This window comes from Pogona vitticeps, chromosome 7, assembly GCF_051106095.1.
Source record: "Pogona vitticeps strain Pit_001003342236 chromosome 7, PviZW2.1, whole genome shotgun sequence".
Classification (NCBI taxonomy): Eukaryota; Metazoa; Chordata; class Lepidosauria; order Squamata; family Agamidae; genus Pogona; species Pogona vitticeps.
The window spans coordinates 28,957,460-28,965,308 of record NC_135789.1 but is presented as its reverse complement, the minus strand read 5'-3'; positions in this window follow the sequence as shown (position 1 = coordinate 28,965,308).

Here is a 7,849-nt window from a genome sequence, read left to right as displayed (position 1 = left end):
GGGAATAGGCTGCTCTGAATTCAAGCAACAAACTTTGTCGAGTATCAGAAGCGACACATGCTTCTGAATTCTGATTTGTCATAAGAGTGTGCTCTTTTTAAGCCATCATCCATTTATGAGATAGCTGGCAGAAGCGCCATGGATCAGTAACTTATATTTGCAAGGCTAGTCACATTTCAGCTTCCCTGACCCAGGCCTGAAGAGGGGGTCAAGGGACATGATAGCAAATGCTTTATGAGAGGATGATGACCGAATAGTTTACCACAGTAAGCTTCCCTGTGAACACGCAAATGCTTGTTTTTAGATTCTAATGTTCTGAAGTTTGGAGAACACAGCACAGGTTTATTGTCTAATGGAAGCAGGTGGGGAAGTGGGTCTCCTGCCATAGCTCAGCCACGTAGGAGGGAAACTGAGAAAGAAAGATGAGTTATTTGCATTAGCCATATGCCTTTGAAGGTAGTCCATGAAGCATTATTGTAAGGATGGGGGTGACACAGGAGATGTATTCTCTGCTGGTCCAGAGAACTGGACTAGACCCAACGAGCTTGAGTAAATTACAGGAGATTAGAATTTGGTTTTAAAAAAAAAAGGTAACAGGAGAAACTTCTTGAGGATGAAAGCATTCCATGAATGGAAGCAATGTGTGCAAGGGTGTAGGCTCTTCCCCCAGTAGAAGTCTTTAAGGAGAGGGTTTGCAGTTCCTGGGTGCCTCAATTCTGTTTGTAGGCCAAATGAAGGGCTTCCAAATGTATCCCGATTCATTCCAGAGCAAACCAGGCCCTATTTGGTACTTCCCTAGATCCAAACTGGTGTTTTCAGTTTCTGAAGTCACTGGACTGGAAAGCCAAACAGATACTGTACGCCTTTTTTGATTTTGCACTTATGTCCGTGAAATCTGGAGACACAAAGATAAAACCTGAAATGGGAAAGTCAGCCCTAGGAGGCGGAAGCAATTTGTACCCCCAGGGTTGGACTATATCCAGAGGGTAGAAGTGACTCATTAAAAATATTGTTATTATTATTTACTCCTTGCCTCCCCCCCCCTTACTAAAGTCAGTTTTCAGCACTACAGAGGCAGAAGATTACTGTTTTAACTGATGAAAAAGGTTTCACACATTACTTTGCAGGAGGAGGGTCTCTGAGAGATTTCTATGGACATCATTTGTTTTATTGTCTGTTTTGTAATATGTAATAGATTATTAGCAAATAACCTTAACGTGTTAATTTAAATAAAAGAAATACGTAGCTTCAATGGATTACTGAGCCCCAAAGTAACTCACATCGTTGCTTTAGCAGTTGACTAGACAGCCTACAATAGGCTGAAGGAATTTAAAGTGCTCCAAATGTTATGGAACAAGAATACCCATCATCCTTCGTCGCTGACTATTACTGGCCAGGGCTCGCAGGAGTTTCATTTCAGTAATCTGGAGTGGTGAAAATTGCTGTTTTGGTTTACAACCTCCTTCCCTCTAATTACGTGATTGTCTGCAGCAGCCACAAAGCGAACTTTGTCATTGCAAAGGCGAAGCTTAAAGCTTTTTTTGTATTTTAAGCTCTGGATAAGATCTAGTGGAATACACAGGAATTTTTATAAGAGGACCCTACTAGTTTTTATTTATTTTATTCATTACATTTATACTTCACCCATCTAGTACCGAGGCATTATTCTGGCCAGCTAACTAACACTTAAAACCAAACCTCAGCTACCCATTCCCAGTCATAAGAGTCATAAGGCAGAAATAGTGATATCCAAAAGTACATTAAACCCCAAATATCAAAAGAAAAAGAAACCTGGTCAGTAAATCAAAACAATAACCACTTCCTGGAACCACGAGGATCTCATAGAGTTCCAAAGGCCTCTTCAAAAAATAAGAGCTTTCACCCATTAGTGTTGGGGACTGGATCTGGCACATTGCTACAGTCAAGTTGTCACCAGATGTGGCCAAGACTGCTTGGGGTTGAACATGTCAAGAATAGACTCCACAGTAAGCCCCAACCTTCTTATTATTTGGCCTAAGCTTTTGCAACAGATCAAAACAGATGGCTTTTACCTTTGCTCTGATCCTGAGGAATGCCAGAGAGCCCGTATCTGCCAACCTCCCAGGGGTAAAGAAGGCAGCTTTGTCATGCAAACATTTAAATAAACAGGCATGTGTGACCTGCATTTTAAACTGTGTAAACAGAGAAGGCAGAAGCAAACTGATTTAGCTTCTAAATTTCTTCATGACTTTGCGTACATTGTGCACCTAAATCACACGGCCTCTGCAAATACTGTGACTTTGGAAGATTTTGCGTTCAAATCCAACCTCCTGCACGCTGAACACACAACAGCATTGTCCGTTTCCCTGGCGAAGTCCTGTCTGCATCCTTTGCCGTTGTCTCCAATGACTGCTGTCACCAGGGCTGGCTTTCTCCAGAGTTTCGCTCTCCCTGCTTTTTAAAAAATGAATGGAAGCCAAATTCTTACCAATCCTTAGGACGCGGAGCTGTCCAGGTATCCTTCCCTTTCTTAACATGATCTATTGTAGAACCATTGCATTTTCTCACCATGGTTTCACACCAAACAAGAATCTTATCTTTGGCTTTTAAACAGGGCGAGATGAAACGGTTGTGGAGTAAATTAACACAATGCTCAGTGGTTGCAGCAGCATCGTATCCAGCAGTTGTTAACGGCAACAGAAATGATGGTTCTTTGGAAAGTAATCTAAACTTGGAACAAGAGATGCTAAAGGGTAGAGAGGGATTAATCATAACACTCATTTCCACAACTTTACACCAGGTTAACTCAAGGCTGCATACAATAAACAACCTTCACTCACAACACAATGACTCTGAGATCAGTTAGGCTGAATGAAAGAATGAGGGAGGGCTGTGCGAGGAGCTCAAGGTAACAAAATTTATGGCCGGGTCGGTTTTGGACCCAGATCCCACAAGTCATGGTCTATCACATTATACACTTCACCCTACTGGCTCTGATCGTTCTCAGCCACCTTTTGAAACAATGGTTTCAAGCAGGGCTCTGTGAAACTGCACAACCACTTAGAAGAAAAGATTAGTGATCAGAAATGACAGAGAAGTCTTTTGAATACAGACAACTGAGTTTTATTTATGCAGTACATTTACATCTTAAGTTGTTTGCCCCAAGACACACAGTCCCCTCCCCAGCCCACGAATCCTCACAACAACCCTGTGAGGTAGGTTCAAGAAAGAGGGGCAAATTGCTTCCAGAGAGCTTTCAGGCTGGGTGGAAATTTCAGATCAGACGAGTTCTATTCAATGCTATGACCACAAGGTCTAATGCTATGGCTACAATCACTGTTTCTGGTCTGTAGTTTTAACACACACCAGCAGAGAACAATGGATTAAGAGACAAAAGTGTGTGGACAGAATGCAGAGCTTAGAAACAACACATTGAAAGCAGCGTGTTCTGTTACATATTTCTTTAAGGGACAATTTGGGGGGAGGGACGGGACCACAAATCTTTTAAAAAACAAACATCTGATTTAAAAAGTTATAGGTTTCTGGGCAGTGACTTGGCGGTTGGTTTTTAAAAGTTTTTTAAAAAGTAGAAATAACATGTTGGAAACTCCAGTAATATATGACCGTTTCAGAGGTAATACATCTAAAGCACACCAGGCAGGTCACAGGGTCCTTTTCCCAAACCATTTATTCTCACAACAACCCTGTCAGGTAGGTTCAAGAAAGAAGAGCCATCAATAATATAGGACTGTTTCTGAAGCACTGACTGAGACTAACGCTCGAGTTACTTTTTGGTAGTATCTGACTCCAGCTCTCAATCCACGGGTACCCCAGATTCACTTACTTCTCGCCAGCTGTAGGAAGAAATAAACCACCAGTTCATCTGGCCCAGTACTGCCTTATTTATTGTATTTATTTATTTACAATATTTTTAGCCGCACCATTGCCAGTGGCAAGCCTACCATTACTACATGCCATCCGTGGGATAGCTGATGGGGCCCGGTTGGTACAAGGGGGTCAGGGAGGAAGTAGAGGGGAATCTCCTGGCTCCCCCCAAGCCCCGGCGTGGCAGAAGAAAGGGAGGGTGTGTATGCCTGCACTCACTCGGCCGTGTTTTCAATGGAGCATCAATGCTTGAGAAGGGAAGTCATGGCCACATGGCCTTCCAAAAACTCTGAAAATGCACCACCAAGAGGAATGGCTTTCTAGCCGCCGCCCCCCCCCCCATGGGAACAGAAGGCACATGGGTGGAATCTCATTCTTGGGTGCCAAAATAACTTGCCCTTTATTTAGGTAAAGGTGGGGTGGATCTTGCTCTCTCTCAGGTGGCAAAATGTCTTGGACCGTCCCAACTCCTTTGTAAATGCTTCTTTATCTAATCACGAATATATACCACTTCGGGAAGTGTTTAGGTAGGAAATTCGAGGTAAAATAAAGCTAAGATATCTGAAATAAAACAATCAAGCAAACAGTGGTTTCATCCGCCTAAGGCTGCAGCACTGTGAAACAGAACACTGGTTACTTACTAAAACACCTGTTTTTGACTGATGAATGGAGAGGAACACCACATAACAAAGCTTATACAGTATAAAAATCCTTCTCTTGTCCCCCCTTCCAGTTTTTTCATCTACGACAGAGATTTCCTGATGGAAAGAGACACTAACTCTACCACCTTTCTGGGAAAAATTATCATCACAATGGGCTCTAGTAACAGGAAGCCAGATTCCCACTGAATATCAGAAAAATCTTCTTAACTGTTAGAGCAGTAGGAAGCTGGAACCAATTACCTCGGGAGGTGGCGAGTGCTCCAACATTGCAGGCCGTCAAAAGAGAAATTTGGAGAACCACTTGGCGGCCTTAGATTTGTATTCCTGCGCTGAGTAAGGGGGGGGGGGGTCAGACTCGATTGCTTTAAAGGCCCCTTCCCACTTCACGATTACAAAGAAGGAGACATTTAAGAAAGGAATCATTTGAAGAGGTGCCTTCAGCAGTGAACTGAACTCCCTCCTTAGAAACCTGTGGAGAACTGAAAAGAGATGAAGAACAGAGTGTTTCAGAAGGATCTGTGAGCCTGGGACTGGAAGACCCTGGCTGAAAAGAAAAGAAGACCGGGCTGCCTGCCTTTTCAGAGCGTGCCATTTTCAACCCACTTAAAACCTGCCTGACAAAAGGATGAAAGCATAGAAACATGACCTGCCATAGGAGGGTTAGAATAACCCAGGGCATGGCAAAGTTCCTACTCAGCCTCAATACAGGTAAGTAGTATAACCAGCCAAAATGGGTGTGATGTTGTAGAGCCCCCCCCCAGAGGAAATCTGGCAGTTGCAGGAGAAACTATCCTTCCTAGATGGTCTGTTGCTGAATCTGTCAGAACCAAAGCTAACAGAGTTAATATCCTATAATTAGAATTGTAGGCTTTAGTAGGGACACTGTCTATTCAAAGAAGGCGGCGCTAGACTAGCAAGGGATGGGTTCAACGGCAAAGAGTGATTTTCAACTTACAGCTTTTAAAATGTTTTTGAATTGTTTTTAAACTTGGTTTTTAATCTCAATGTATGTTTAACTGTTTATATGTTTGTTGTGAGGTTTTTAAATCTGTTGTAAGCCACTTTGGGTCCCCTTTGGGGAGAAAGCTGGCATAGAAATAATTTAAATAAATAAATACATACGTGGTACTTCAATGGCGTGGTAGAAAAGATGGAAAAGTGGGTGGCACCAGAACAGAATGGTTCTAATGGACTGCAATCCTGGAATGAATGGATCTGCCAGGACCTACTGCCTGGACAAAGCATACAGCTTGTGAAATTACACTATCCAGTTTTGAACCCAAGTCTGGGATTCTGGGTTTCATCCAGCTGGAACAGGAGCACTACAGCAAGAACATGGTAAAACTAGTGGAAACAGCACAAGGGATAATGTATAAGGGAAAGAAATGTGGATTGGTTCCTTATTCGGAAGATAATCAGAAAGCTCTGACAATAACATTTGTAGAAAATAACATTATCTTCCTTCAATGCTCCAGAGATTGACAAGATACCCGCCTGTAACTTCACTTGTTTGAATGGCCCTCTATGTATGCTCAGGGCACCCATCTGTGTGCATAGATAGAGGCCACAAAGAAGAACACACTGTCTTGCACCTGGATTATCTGAATACAGTCAACCAGAGCAGAAAAGATGATTCAAATTATACCAGATCAGAAGGACCCTAAACACCTCGTATCAGGGCTCTTCTACTGCTGTGTGCAGAAATTCGCTTTGATATGTTCCATCTACACTAAGAAATGTGGCTTAGCTATATCAGAACGATTCCTAGTCTTCTCCTCCCTCCTCCTGTTATGCAGGTGAGGACAGGAACTCACAAAACCTTCTTCTTTCTCAACTCAGCAAAGGGCACTTTACACATTTCAATGAAGGGAAGAGATAAATGGTGTCTCCTTTTAAAAATATGGTCCTGGAGTTTTCTTTCAGCTTTACTCTGACATCTGTCGCTGCTTTCTAAGTTCTGCTCCGTTGGAAAAGAAGTGCCTCCCTAAAGCCGTGAGAGCCGGAGAAGAAAATGTCAGCTTTTAACGCTGCCAACTCCATGAACATAACAGCCTTAAGCAGTTTTTTAAAAAAAAATAATTACACTTCCTCTATTTTAATTGCATCCAGACAGGGTGATGAACAAACACCAAGAGCATAAATTCTCCAGTTAAGGCAGTTAATTACAGTTCTGAAGTCGAGGGCACCTTATTCCAGAGAGATAAGCTCAGAAAATCACTATTTAATGTTAATTACTTAAAGTAGGGGTCCCCAACCTTTTTTCACCCCGTGGGCCGGCTGGGGAAGGCGGGGCACCCCCGCGCTCACGTGCATGCGTGAATGGCAGCTTGGGGCTTGTGAGGGTGTGCTTGTGTGCAAACGGCACCGTGGTGCTCGCACGGGCATGTATGCACGTGCACATCAGCTCTGCAGGGGTGAGTGCGTGCGGGAGGTCTGTCTCCGCTTCCAGCTCAGGCCACAAACCAGCACCAGGTCCTGGCCTGAGGGTTGGGGGACCTCTGACCTTAAAGGAGCTGCCTAGAGCACAGGAGCGGGGTTTAACAAAACACAACACCTGCAGCGGGAGCCAACTGAATCACAGTCTCACCTCTAAGGGCTAGCTGATCTGGAAATTAGCTTTGTTGTGCTCAGTATGGAATCTCTTTCCGCTTTTAAAACGTCTGCTGCCAGAAATGGCCAACCCTGACATTCTGCAGAAGGAGCCGTGGGAGAAGCATGGCTGGAACCCGACCAAGGCCGGGAGAGAAGGCGTGTGGGTGCAATTCCACCCTGGAAGTCAGGTCTACAGCACTAGGGCCTTTCTGTATGGGACCTGCAACGTAAATCGGTGCAAGTTCAATTGAAGGACCCAGATTTATTGCAATAGTAAAGGAAAACACAGAAGGTTGAGTTGCTTATAAAAGGATGATAGTGTGTCGCTAAAATAAAAAAGCTGGCAATAAAAGGCAGTGCTTTCACAAGACAATACTTCCATCTTTGACTGGAAATACTTTTGGAAGAACACAATATTAAAATGGAACAGATCCCATATGGCATTGTGGTGGGCATTTACGCATGAGAGAGGAACCTGCCTGTTTTCCTTGAGATTGAAGCCAGCCAGCTCCAAGAGTCTGAATGTCTCCTTCCAAGTGGGAGCTGCCCGCCATATCCGCAAATCCCAGGCAGGACGGCTGAGGTTGCCAACCCCCGGAGAGGCCCGGAAGGAAAGAACAAGAAACCGGGCTCCTCTGTCGCTGCTCCTCCATTATAAAACATACTGCCATCGGAAAGTCGCATGCCCCCTCCTCCCTCTGGTAAAGATCTTTGAAAACATTCTTATTTAG